General features: G+C 39.0%; 1 protein-coding gene and 1 long non-coding RNA gene across 14 annotated transcripts in view; one reads left to right on the top strand and one right to left on the bottom strand.

Moving 5' to 3' along the window:
* Positions 1–13355, top strand: part of cacna1g (calcium channel, voltage-dependent, T type, alpha 1G subunit) — a 316565-nt gene that overhangs the window by 179433 nt on the left and 123777 nt on the right. The window lies entirely within an intron of this gene.
* On the bottom strand, positions 6844–10127 carry LOC109203287 (uncharacterized). The gene is made up of 5 exons (XR_002063232.2): positions 9659–10127; positions 8857–8935; positions 8119–8276; positions 7669–7755; positions 6844–7287 (listed from the first exon to the last, which is right to left on the bottom strand). It is a non-coding gene; the product is annotated as an uncharacterized LOC109203287 (long non-coding RNA).

Below are 13355 nucleotides of genomic sequence, written 5' to 3'. Positions count from 1 at the left end.
TCTGTTTTAAGTTGCTGTGAGGAAAAAAAAAGGAAATCTACTGAACGCAATGAGTGGTCACACTGAGCTTAGTCATTCTATCTTAAGGTGTCTGTTAATTAAGTTACAGTCAATCTTTTCATTGTCAAAGGAAAATGTGCAGCACGTAAAGTGCTTTTCAACAGCTCCACCCAGCTATGTGTATTTATATTAATGCAGTTGTACTGCAGACTTTTACAGGCATTGATAGTGTCTGTCTATTAGTAATGATGTAACTGATCCTCTTTTTCTGTGTCAGTATAACATTTGATCTTTTGCAGATGATTTCTCTGAGTGGAGTCTATTGATTTCAGTTTAAAAGAGGTATCAGGAAAATGCTCATACTGGTTCTCTGTATTGGCCCAGTGCATCCTGAAAATATTCACAGAGCATCACTTGTTCCACATTTTGTCATGTTGCAGCCTTATTCCAAAATGGATTCAGTTCATTTTTCACCTCAAATTTCCCATAATGACAAAGCAAAAAAACTCCCTATATAAGATCACATACTTGACCAAGCCTTGAAGTCCAAGGAATTGTCCGTTAGAAATCTGAGACTGGATTGTAACGAGGCACAGATCTGGGAAAGGGTACAGAAAAATTTCTGCAGCATTGGCGGTCCAAATGAGCACAGTGGCCTCCATCATCAGTTAAATGGAAGAAGTTTGGAACCACCAGGACTCTTCCGAGAGCTGGCCACCTAGCCAATCTAAGCAATTGATGTAGAAGGGCCTTAGTCAGGGAGGTGACCGAGAACCCGATGGTCACTCTCACAGAGCTCCAGTGTTGCTCTGTGGAGAGAGGAGAACCTTACAGACCGACAACCATTTCTGCAGCCCTCTACCTGCGTGGTTAAATCCCTTGAGTTAGGTGCCTTTTTTCTGCTTAAATGATTTATTGTGAAGTGGCTGAACAAACAAAAACAGCATTTAAAGCAAATATAAAGACATGACAGGTTGCTCAAGACTTGCGTCATTTATGTTTTGATATGTTTTGCCTAACCGAAGCTTTACTAATAAACACATTTTATCCTAATATTAAAGTTCATTAAAAAAGAGAAATTTAATTAAAAAACAAAAACACAAAGTTTTGCATACACTGAGTACAGCTTTATTATTTTCATACACAAACACAAACTGTACTCTTTATACATGAGAGAAAAAAAACCCTTCTGTACAAACTGGTGTCTGATAATTTGCATGACTAAAAAATATGTCAGTAATTTGCATTGCTTTCACTACAGTTTCTCTAGTGTTGAGAATTTAAACTCCTGCTACAATTAGAAGTAATTTCCAGGGTCAACAAGTGTGTCATGTTTATTTTCCAAGCAAATTCCCTCAAAATTAAAGATTTGGTAGCTTCATGAATCTCATTAAACATCTGTTTCCATTCTTCATCAGTTATTTTTGTTGCCAACTCCATACAGGCACTGAATACATTTCAAAAGGTATTTGGCAAAGCAAAATGCTAGTCCTGGATATTCGTTGTATTAGCGTTCGTAATTTACAATTCAATTTCTACTAAAATGGGAAAAAAAAGTTGTCTTGTGGTGTCTTTTTTCCTCCTCTGATGTTCTCATGAGTATTTTTTTAATAGAGGACATAAAGAAGATTGCCAAGTGCAGCTTTCAGGTTTGGGGTATGTATTGTGTTTGAGGCTATTGTCTTGGGTTATGTTTTTGGCACGTGCGGTTTTGGTGTAAAGTTATATAACACTAAGGACACAAGTATTGTGTTTATGTGTGTGTGTGTGGGGGTGTGTAGTAGGAGATTGAAGCCTAGCCAGGTTTTAGGGGGTTACTTTCGGTCACTGACCCAGTGCCTATAAACATATCCAGATGTCAGAGACACACACACACGCAGAGTAAGTTTTATAGCTTTCTAGTTTCTACTTTCCCTTCATCGTTTTTTTTCCTCCTGACTTTTCCTCTCGTGCTCTTGCTCATAGCTTTTTTTTCTAATTCTGGTTGTACTGCTTCCTCTTTTCTTCCCCCTCTGTAGACCTATTAGGCTCCATCAACCTCTTTTTGCTTTTTCACTTTTTGCTCTTTTTTGTTCACCTCCACCTCTTTTATTTCCTTTTTTCACACACTGTTCTGCGTCAGTTCCTCCCCTGCCTTTTTTTTTGTCCTCTTCAACCTTTTCACTTCTTTCTCGAGTGCTCTTTTCTAGTTTGGGTAACATGGATCCCTCCAGTCTCCAGACAGGCAGCTGAAGACTTCAGTGAGACGCTTCATTGATTGTAAGCCCATCGACATCCAATAGCCACAAAGATCACTAAGCCTCCTTTTCCTCTGTAACTCCGTCCATATGGAGGAGAGGCTGCCTTTCAATTTCCATACATCCTCCAGCCAAGTTTCCTCCTGGAGTTTTGAGTGTGTACCTCATGCTGCCACTTTTCCTGTTTCAACTAGTTTGACGGGCAGAAAGTCTCCTGAATTTTCACCTACTGCTCTTAGTACTGCGTAGGTTCATATTTTATCTATTAAATTTTGGAGTAAGATGAAGGATTTTCATGAGGTTGAACAAATGAATCTGTAGTGCCCAAAGTTAAAAGACAATATTTCTGATTATTTAATTTCTCGTCATGTGGAGGCAATTAAACAAAATCATAAAGATCCTCATCAAATGTTGCTGGTTTGTCTAAACTGCAATAAACACCTTCAGATTACATCCTGTAACAACTCTGGAGTCAGCATGATGTGCAATTTATTAAAAAGTAAAAAAATAAAGTGTTTTAAGTTAATTTAAAACATGTCCACACTGAAATTAAGGTTAGCCTTCAAATTTTGTTTTTGATCAAGCTTATAGATAGGGCTGGATCAGGTGACCTTAAATCTTCCCTCTGTAGGTTCGATGTCCCATGATGCAATGGGACATGGTTCTTCACCCGCCTCTTTTCACACTCGATGTGCTTACACACCACTCTGCATTTAATCATTAGTTATTATTAATCTCTGGCTAACTTTCACAGCATGTATTTTGTCCAGTCTTCCTCTCCTTACTCCCACAGCAGATGGCTGCTCTTCCCTGAGCCTGGTTCTGCCGAAGGTTTCTTCCTGTTAAAAGGGAGTTTTTCCTTCACACTGTTACAAAGTGCTTGCTCTTAGGGGGTGATCTGATTGTTGGGGTTTTCTCTGTATTACTGTAGGACCTTTACCTTACAAGATAACATGCTTTGAAGTGACTGTTGTTATAATTTGGTGTTATACAATATAATTGAATTTGATCAAACAAGCACAAAATGTGTCTAACAGAGTTATGGATTGTGTTGCATTATCCTTGATGCTCATGAGCTTTAGTGGCAATAGAAGGAAACTCCCCTGTGTTGGTTGGGAAGCTGACCTATTGAAATGGGATGTAGTTATCTCACTGAGCTGTCATGAGCTGTATTTTTATAATTGGGATGTCGGCATCTTTGGATGATCAAATAGAGCTTGGGCGTTATTAGCTATACCAGTTGGACTAGCTCATGCACGGGAAACTATAGAGAATACAAAAGTATGAAGATCAAACGTGGAAGTATCTTTTTCATGGAGGTTTATGGGGCTGTACTCCTCAGATAGATGAAGTCAATGCAAGTGCCCCAATCTTGTTGTTGTTTTAGTGGTCAGCATGGGTGACCGCTGGTTCAAAAAAAAGATTTAGGAACGTCTATAGGAAAACGTTGACCAGTGTTTAACCAATCAGTAAGCAGTCCTCAGTCTCACACTCAGATACACCCATTAAATTGCTTATTGTATTTGGCTTCAAAAGAAGCTTTCGAGATGGTGACTCCAAAAAGGCTGTCACCATCAGCAGGTGACATCATAGTGGCTACCTCCATCTTTAATGCAGTTCATGTTTAAGAAACAGTCAAGTGATGCCATTAGAGGAACTGCACTTTTTGACATTTATATATTGGCTTCTTTTTCAACCACAGTGGCTGCTTCACCTTGTTGTTTTTCTCATCACAAACAAAAATAAATAAGTAAAATTACTGAAACACTGACTCAGCCACTAACACATCATCATTGCTTCTCAATGCTATTTCTTTTTACGTCCTGTTGACATTCAAACACATTTGTTCTTTTATGTTGTTGTTGTTTGCTGTCTGTATATTTATTATTGTACATTATTTATTTTTTCAAAATGAAGATAATTCTGCCGTGTGTGTGTGTGTGTGTGCGTGTTACGTATTTCTCAATCATGTGTTAGTCATTGTGGATTAGCCATGTGATTGATTGGTGACCTGTCCAGGGTGTATTCTGCTTCCCACCCTATGACAGCTGCAGTAGGTTCCAGTTCTCCCAGTGACCCCAAGTTGGATAAGTGGATAAGGATGGATAATTGTGGCCGATTTGCATTCTTCACCTTTTTTGCAGAAAAACTCAGCAGGAGGGGCGAAAACCACAATGTCCTCAAAGCTTTCCAAGATCTTGATTTTTATATGAATCACTTCAAGTGTTTGTTTCCAAGTCTGACCGAAAGTAAACAGAGAAATTTGGAGATTTGATAAATATTGGTGTCCTGGAGACGGCGTTTCACCTTCTCAAAGTCTGGGAAACAAATGGGAAAGCAAAAATCGAGGTTGGCTAGGATGAATGCTCCGCTCTCCATATGGTAAGAATAAGCATTTCCAATGAGTAAATAGCTGTTTTATTAGCTGGATATTTAATTAGCTACAACCGCTTCCGCACGGACGTGTTCTAAACATGAAAGTATCTAATGAAATTGGCCGATGAACAGAAATCCCAAGAGCAGAGATTAAAATAGCCTTTCCCGGTGGGAATTTCTGTAATTTTACTTTTGGTTAGATTAAAAAACAAATGTGTTCAATAATATATGGGTTGTGGCTCAGACAAAGTGGATGCATCATACACTGCACAAAGAAACGAAAGGAACAATGAGAGGGTCAGTTAAGTAACAAAATCCTTTGTTAATCTAGGTTAAGGTTAGCGTCACTGCTGCTAGCGAGGCAATACCTGCATCCTGCAGTTCCTCTAGGAGAGCTTGACAGGGCCATAGAAGGTCCTTAACCCACCGACAGGACCAGTACCTGCTCCTTTGTGCTCAGATAAATAGGTTGCGTGCTGCCTGGTACCGTGTAGCCGGATGGGCATTTGCCATAGAATACCAGAAATGGCAGGAGCACCACTGGTGCCCTGTTTTTCACATATTAGAGAAGGTTCTGGTCTTGAGAACATGGAAATTATTATGCTGTCTGTAACATTGTCCAGCATGACCAGTTTGTTGGTGGTTTCGGTGATGGTCTGTGGAATCATATCTATGGAGGGACACACAGACCTCTACAAGCTAGGCAACCTTGAGCGCCATTAGGTATCAGGATGGAATCCTGATACCTAATGGCGCCCAGGGCCCACTGCACCAGACCCTACACTAGTGCAGTGGTTCCTGGGTTCCTCCAGGTCTATGACAATGCCCCGCCCTGTGTGGTGAGAGTATGCAGACAGTTCCTAGAGGACAAATCTTTGACCAGGACATGTCCTTTAATGCACATATTAAACAAATATGTAAGACTGCTTTCTTCCATTTGCGCAACATCTCTAAAATTAGAAATATCCTGTCTCAGAGTGATGCTGAAAAACTAGTTCATGCATTTATTACTTCCAGGCTGGACTACTGTAATTCTTTATTATCAGGATGTCCTAAAAACTCGCTGAAAAGTCTTCAGCTAATCCAAAATGCTGCAGCAAGAGTACTGACAGGGACTAGAAAGAGAGAGCATATTTCTCCTGTTTTGGCTTCCCTTCATTGGCTTCCTGTTAAATCCAGAATTGAATTCAAAATCCTGCTCCTCACATACAAGGTCTTAAATAATCAGGCCCCATCTTATCTTAATGACCTTGTGGTACCATATCACCCTATTAGAGCACTTCGCTCTCGCTCTGCAGGCCTACTTGTTGTTCCTAGAGTATTTAAAAGTAGAATGGGAGGGAGAGCCTTCAGTTTTCAGGCCCCTCTTCTGTGGAACCAGCTTCCAGTTTGGATTCGGGAGACAGACACTATCTCTACTTTCAAGATTAGGCTTAAAACTTTCCTTTTTGCTAAAGCATATAGTTAGGGCTGGACCAGGTGACCCTGAATCCTCCCTTAGTTATGCTGCAATACACTGTAAAAAAGAAAATGTTGAGAAAACGTAAAATTTCAAGGCAACATGATGCAAGAGATTTTTGAGTTTTCTCAACTTTTGCCAACTGTTGTTGACTCAACTAAGATTTACAAGTTCTGCCAACTTGGATCTTCTTGTTCACCTAATTAGGATAATCCTGGAAGTCTAACGAAGAAATTCTGGTTTCAATGCCATGTATTTCTGCCTTCACCAAACACAGATATTCTTGTTGAGTAATCATACAATTCTTACTCCAGTGAGTTGAAAATTTACCTATATAAACAAAGGAAAATGTATGTTGTTATTATACTTGAAAAAACACTTAATAAATAGATATAGAATAAAACAAAGCACAATTCAATGTTATCTAAAAGCTTATTTATTTTGTTCAACAGTCTTTTCAGTACATTTCAGAATGTCATGGGTAGTAGGGTGAATTTCTGTTAAAAAAAAACAAAAAGAAAGAAAGAAAAGAAATAACAAACAAACAAAAATGTGTTGCCAGTTTCTTTTGGGTGCTTTGAGCACCCCAGCAGAGACGTTAAAATTCTAGAGTCCAGAACCAAAAAAGAAAAGTGTCCAGCAACTTAATAATTCATGCACACACACCCTGACCGTCTTGTAAAAGCTGAACATAACTATTGCACATTAAATAGGGTAGTGCTACAAACGATTGCCTATGTACCCAGACATTGACATTTTACACAGGCTTACTATGATGAACTATGGAAGTTAAAAGTTCTTAGAAATGTTACCATCAATGAAGAGGAAACTAACACTATAACAAATCTTTTAAAATACTACAAGACAAATTTTCACCATATATTCTCAACAATACAGATTCATCTGACTAAAATTTACATTTCGAATAATGATTTATCCACTTCACCTTCATATTGTCCGACCAGGCCAAAATAAGATGGCCTGAATTGCTTCAAAGGTAAAACTCATCTGCTTTGGATAATCAATGTCGAGGGCATACAGAAGGCCAAAGAGGTGTGCCAGGGCAGTAGAGAGATCTGGAATGTTATGTAGCACAATGTCCCCTTCCAACACAACTGCATGTTCTCGCACAGACGTATCAGCATCGTCATCTTGTAGGATGGTGAGGATGGCAACTGATGCACCGTTTAACACTGGTTCCAAAATGTCAGTGTCCTGAAGAAAAGTAAAATATGAATTATTGAAAGCTAAGAAAAACTAAAGACAAAACAAATTTCTAAAGATTTTAACTTTAACCTCTATACCATGCTGGTCGTTTGACCCATGGAGGTTTTAAGAAGAAAAAGTTTATTTTCTTTTAATTAATGCCACCTTGTGAGTTTTGTACAAAAATATTTTCTGCTATGGAACAACCACTAACAATGCCCAGCTGCTGCTCAGCAGAAAAAAAGGAGTGAGAGTTATGACAATTGCAATCCCCACTATAAAATTATCTGGACTGCACTGAGAAAGTGTACATTTCCATTTTGGATAAACTCATCCTTTAAAAACATCTCATAGCAATTAGTTTTACTTGCATTACTTTTTTGTACTTACTAAGCACTTCAGGAAAACCTCTGTTGCATCTTCTCTTGAGGACAATGGGCAGGCCTCTCAGTGCAAGTTGGACACAGTGTTGGATGTCTAAAGAGTATTCAGTGGAAAACAAGAATTTCAATTAGTGAAGTAACATGGTGTACTATACACAATGCAAAATCAGAACTCTCATAGTAATGAAAGTAAAGCACAGGTCAGACCCAGCAACACGCAAAACGTACAACCCCCCCCCCCCCCCCCAAAAAACAACACCATGTTAACAATTTTACTTTCGTTTAACAAATTAAATAAAATACTGCCAAATAAGAACAAAGCAATGACTCATGACATTCATTTTTACTGACATATCCACTGATGTGTTTTGTTTGAAGCCAACATCTTTTTCAGTTTCTGTTAAGAGAAAAGTATACTCTCTTCTAAAAATGTCAGATAAAGGAGCACTTCACTCACCTGTTCATCACGTTTATCCAGGAGGTCTTCCATCTCCTCACCAAGAGCTCCCTTCTTAGACCAGTACAGTTTCAGCAGGCCAGGCACAACTTTGTCAAGGGATGCATTGAAGGTCCCCAGGAGGTCTTTGCTTGTGATCCGATGAAATTTTCAGATATCTAAACAATACATTCACCAAAATATTGTCATTTATTCAGCACAGAAAATTCCTGGGTAGCTGTCTTGGACAGTCTGCACCATGTTATATGCCTGACTGTGTCATCAACAGCAAAACCTACTTCAAAAATCTCTCATGAATACGTCTTTTGCACAGGAATAGAAACACCCCCCACAAAACCCAGTATCAATATGAAAATACATATTATGTTCTAAGTTGCACCAAAATCTGTGACCAATCAGATTCTGTGACCTGCCTTAGTATTCTTTCCCTAACAATCTCAGACTATAGAAGTCCTATTTCTAGCACAAAAAGAAAAAAAATACATGCTAAGTCAAAATTATGAGATTGCCTTTCTGTTTCACAATTTCGATTTAGCATGGGGACTCTTGTACTGGCAGAAATGTTCAGGGTAAGGATTTCAATATAACACTGGCAAGGGCCTTGACTGGAGTGGTAGCACAAGATAATAAAGTTGGCCAATGCATTACCCCAGCAAATACCGTACTGCTTCAATATAAGTATAAATCATGCCCAATTTGAATAATAATTAAATTATAAATAAATTAGGACAGTCTTACCTCCTCAGAGGAAAACAGCGCAGGTCATCTCTCCTGGACCTCAGATACCATAGGCTGACACTCCACGACCTCTCTCCGCCTGAGAGAAAATGTTTGCAATAATGAAACATTTCAATATAATGTAGAAAAAAAAACGAGAAAAAAAAGTTACGGATCGGACTCCCCGATCCTTACTGCGCATGTGCAAAGTCGGACCGTACAGATCGCGTCTACCCGTGGAATTGTACATAAAATCAATACTCCACCAACAAAAAGGCTCTCAAAACAATACAATACTTTCCACAGCTTTGAAGGATGGGTCAGGTGTATCCTTCGTGGCCCACCCTATGCCAGAATTCATAGCGCGGCCCAGCCGATTCTAGTTTCAAACAATGGCGGCAGCCACTTAGTTTTAACATTACTCTTATTACTCTTTCTGGGTCACAAAGTAAACTTTTAAGGTATTTTCAGGCGAGAATGTAGCTGTGTAAATTTCAAATATCTGCTCAGTTTATTAAGACAACACATTTTTGCAAAAATGCTTCTACGTTTTCGGAGACGTCTGTTACCACCAGCTTCGATAGCTAGCTGGGGATTCAAGGCTTGCTAGAGCAGCGAGAACAGCGAACTCCTGGCATATCATTTTCAAAGCCCCGCGCGGTCCTTCGCTAGCTTAAACATGATATATAAGTCCCTTAGATGACTTAAATATGTTATTGTTTGGCTTTTTTTCAGTGCTTTAATCGTTCCACCCTCCTGGGTCCTCAGGAGGATGCAGCCTAGCGCTTGTAGAAAATCCTAATAACAGATGTCGTTAGCTTACCTGCTAGGGCAAATGGCCGGCAGCTCCCGCACCTGTCCAAAAAATGGTCAAATAATACACTCCAACTTCAGACCAGGTAAAATCCGTAATGGTCGAAAAATTTTAATTTTCATCCAACTTTGGCCACGTTTGTTCAAAGTTTCTTAGCAGGTTTTCAGTTCAGAACACATCGACAAACCACTATCACACAGTCTGCTCAGGCTCGTTTGGTCTAGTTCAAACTTATTCAGACCACGACGTGTGCCAGTCACCTACGGGGTTTCCCACCGGTTCCCAACTCGACTCAAAAAATCTACTCAAAAGTTGATAATCTTTGTTATGCTCGCTAGAAAATCTTAGTTAGGACAACAATGGAAGAAATTTGTTGGGCAGACAAGCTATTTTAGGTTGTAAATGGAAAGTTTTATTTCTAAGTCAGTTTAATTTGAAAACTTTACTCAAATCAACAATTACTAGTTATCGTTTTTACAGTGTAGACGTAGGCTGCCGGGGATTCCCATGATGCATTGAGTTTTTCCTTTCCAGCCACTCACTATGTGTTAATAGACCTCTCTGCATCGAATCATATCTGTTATTAATCTCTGTCTCTCTTCTACAGCATGTCTTTATCCTGTTTTCCTTCTCTCACCCCAACCGGTCGCAGCAGATGGCCGCCCCTCCCTGAGCCTGGTTCTGCCGGAGGTTTCTTCCTGTTAAAAGGGAGTTTTTCCTTCCCACTGTCGCCAAAGTGCTTTCTCATAGGGGGTCATATGATATGATTGTTGGGGTTTTCTCTGTATTTATTATTGTGCGATCTATTGTACAATATAAAGCGCCTTGAGGCGACTTTTGTTGTGATTTGGCGCTATATAAAAGAGAAAAAAGAAAGAAAAGAAAGAAAAAGAAAGAAAGAAAGGAACTGATCAATTGAAATCATTGACTTTCCCCCACGTTTGCCTGAAATACATTCAATAGAACAACCTTGGGACATTATGCTTTGGTCCATCCGATGCTTCCAGGTTGCATCTCAGACTGTCCAGGAGTTCAGTGATTTCAGTTTTAATCCAATCATGTGGCATTCTTTTGTTCCTTACACAATGCCCAGATTATATGGGGGTGGCTGTAGCTCAGGAGGTAGAGCAGGTCACCTACTGATCGGAAGGTTGGTGGTTCGCTCTCTGGCTCCCCCAGTCTGCATGTCAAGTATCCTTGGGCAAGATACTAACCCCAAGTTGCTCTCCGATGCATCCATCGGAGTATGAATGTGTGTGAATGTAGTTAGAAAGCACTAAGTATAGAGAAAGAGCTTGTGAGAATGGGTGTGATTGGGTGAATGTGGCATGTTGTATAGAGCGCTTTGAGTACTCCGGGAGAGTAGAAAAGTGCTATATAAAAATCAGTCCATTTACTATATCACTATATATATATTTCTCGTTGAGATCTGATGTTTTTTGTGGCTGATGCTTTTGGACAGTGTAGATGTCATAATTATGGCTATAGCATGTAATCCAAACAAATCATAGAACCACCAAAGTATCATCTGCTGTTTGCAAGTCAAAGATTGTGTTTGAGGGGAAAAGAAAGAAAGAAAACTACACCTTTAAGAAAGTGCTTCACCTGCGTTGAGTGTGACAGCTTATCGATCACGTTGACCTGTTTTCTGGTACCCCCTTCTGTTCTGTAAATAGATGATACACACAGACACATAATATAGAGCTGGTATTATGTGTCTAATTCGTCTCCAAATGAGGTTATAGAGTTCTGGCTGAGAATTTATGAAGATGAAACAACCACGCTGATGAATAATTGATGAAGAGGCAAACATGCGAAACACGACTACAACACACGTGCAAAGTGAATTCAACTCGAAGCGCAACCTGTTTCTAAGAGCCCGTCAGGGTGTCTGCTGGAAATAAATGCACTGCACGTGCTCATCAATCACAAAGTATGCAAAGTATGAGCAGATAGAAGAGAATATGCTTTCACTTTGCAGCTGTGTTTGTTTGTATTTCCGGATTTCACTTTAAGATCCAGACTAACTGTAATTTCCATTTTTCTCACCAGTTTATTATCCATAATTCTATACACAAATACCACAGCAGGGCAGCAATATGGGAACGCTTTACTTTTGAAAAGACATATTTTGAGGAAAGGTATTGAAACCAATGCAACATATTAAAACTTGTGTAGTATCCTTAATCTTCTGTGTTTTTCAGTTGATTTCTTTAGTAATGTTACAATGTTAGATGCCTGTACTGAACATGGTTAAAATTTCAAACAATGAGGCAAAAATATGTACATCTAACTTGTGTGAGGCAAAAGTTCAGACCCTAAACACACTTTTTTCTTACTCATGGCTCTGATGTCAGTAAAAGCGGATATTGCTGTCAGGCAGACAGAGACTGTGAGCACAGAAGCTCTTTAACTGAGTGTCACACTTTGTTTTCAGTATGAGATTTACTTCCTTTACGAAACACAATGTAACACATTACATAATGGCTGGCCTGTAGTTAATTTGACATGCTTTCAAACGACAAATGTGTAGCTGTCTCGCATCCCACCTTTTATATCTGCTCACCAGAGCCACTGGTGCTAACTTTGAAATGTCTCAGCCACATATTCTGTTGCTAGTTGCAAAGACATTGTTGTGCTCTATTGGCTTTGGATTTTTTTTTTCACGCCAATGTCCCAATAGTACAATTGAAAAGAAATCCTTAGAGTAAGCATGTTGCACAGTTAATGTGGTTCTACAAGCTAAATTCAGCTGGATTGTTGGCGCTCTTATAAACACCAAACATGGGGCATGTAGCTAATTTTGCCAAGGTCTTTCCTTTTTCTAAATCTTACAAGAATATACCAAGACTAAGACAGGACGGATTATGGTTATAGATTCAATTTAAAGGACGGATGTAGCGGCTGTAACCCATAAGCTAAAGCTAGCTAGACTGGTTAGCAACCAGCGTTCATAAACATAAAGCCTGTCTAAAAGTGCCTGACTAATAAAATGCTTGAATTTTACTCAAAACTTAAACTTCTTGGATGGGTTGTACCGCAAAGCAAGCATGTGTTTTGACAGATAAATCCATTTAAGTGCTAGAAAAGCCACTAACAGCTAATATAACAGAGTTATATTAGTAATTATTGGCTAATATGCTAGCACACCTGTCAGTCAAGGAAGCCAAAGCAGCCATATCCATAACTTTAAGTCTAAACAGTTTCATAATAAACAAGTTTTTAAAGAAATTCATTTGCTCCTCTATGCTTGTTATGGAGGGGGAAATTAGCCATTAAAGTAACACTCTGTAAAGTGCTGATATGTCATTGTTTTTTAATCATTTTTTTTGTTGCTTAATTAGTTCAGCTAGTTGGCAGATTGAAACAACTGCCTGAAACGTGTCTTGCATTTACAGCATAATTCTTTTCAAATTAGATTAAGGCCCACTTTAGTTTTTCATCTCTCTATAGAATATTTACTCATTATAGTGATTAAAGAGCAGATGTAATACTTTTGGCCTTGAGCCATGAGCTTTAAATACTGCTCTGCAAATAATTACACTTTAGCTCAAGACATATAAAAGGATCTGACACACTGAATGAGTCCAAATGAACACACACACACACACACACACACACACACAAACACACACATACATGTACAGTATGTGCAGATGTGACTTTACCCCTGAAATGTAAACCACAGGTCCAATTGATTCATATG

This window comes from Oreochromis niloticus, linkage group LG8 (genome assembly GCF_001858045.2).
Source record: "Oreochromis niloticus isolate F11D_XX linkage group LG8, O_niloticus_UMD_NMBU, whole genome shotgun sequence".
NCBI lineage: Eukaryota > Metazoa > Chordata > Actinopteri > Cichliformes > Cichlidae > Oreochromis > Oreochromis niloticus.
Note: the sequence above shows the minus strand (reverse complement) of the source record. Positions and strands in the feature narration are given on the sequence as shown.